The sequence below is a fragment of the Aplysia californica genome, unplaced genomic scaffold (assembly GCF_000002075.1).
Source record: "Aplysia californica isolate F4 #8 unplaced genomic scaffold, AplCal3.0 scaffold00597, whole genome shotgun sequence".
Taxonomy (NCBI): Eukaryota; Metazoa; Mollusca; class Gastropoda; order Aplysiida; family Aplysiidae; genus Aplysia; species Aplysia californica.
The window spans coordinates 225,071-225,955 of NW_004797867.1; positions in this window are offsets into that span (position 1 = coordinate 225,071).

An 885-nucleotide genomic window follows, 5' to 3' on the forward strand; every position below is an offset into this window, starting at 1 on the left:
AGAACATGACTAGAGAGCAAGAAATAATATGACAGGGGAAAAAATTAGATCAGAAAAATGTGCGTCGGTGACAGGTTTCGAACCCAAAATCTATGGAATGAGAGGCGAACACCGTACCTCTAGACTGGTACATATTCTTTGTGAACACCGTACCTCTAGACTGGTACATATTCTTTGTGAGGCAAGGGGAAAACGGTGCATTCTTACACTATTCATGACAATGAGCGAAGTGAGAATTTGCCTTTGTACAGGTGACCATTTCACTAGGCTATTCATGACAAGGAGCGAAGTGAGAATTTGCCTTTGTACAGGTGACCATTTCACGAGGCTATTCATGACAAGGAGCGCATTTTCCTTTGTGAGCAAAAAGCTCAGTGAACTAAAAGAAGACAAAAACACGTCCCGTAAAGTATCAGCAGACAACACAATTTATTCATCAAAACATGCACATTTCCCCTAACATTCCTTCAGTGTTTTCATCCGAGGCAAGTCCATTTTCTCTTGGAAATGATTAATTATTGAGCAAAAATGTTTCTTTAGCTTGAAAGATGCAGCCGCTGCCTGTTCTATCAGTCAAGCGCTGCAATCAAATACTGCTGCAAGTTGACAGTTATCTCCTAAAAAAATAAACCCCAGCCTCGGGAACAGTGACAGCAACTCTTCTTTTCTCACCATGCAGGATGGTGCATCGCGATGCATTATAAACCGATTCAGGACAAATTCCCTGCTTTCTCGAAAGCTTTCATTGATTCGTAGGCGCAGTCATTACAAAATGAATTCCACAGAATTGCAGGAGAATGTGTGTCTCCCTGTCATTTCGAAACGTTTCGATCTTTTGGAAGGTGGATGGGGCGGTTACCCCACCTTTGGGGCGTGTGGGTTTGC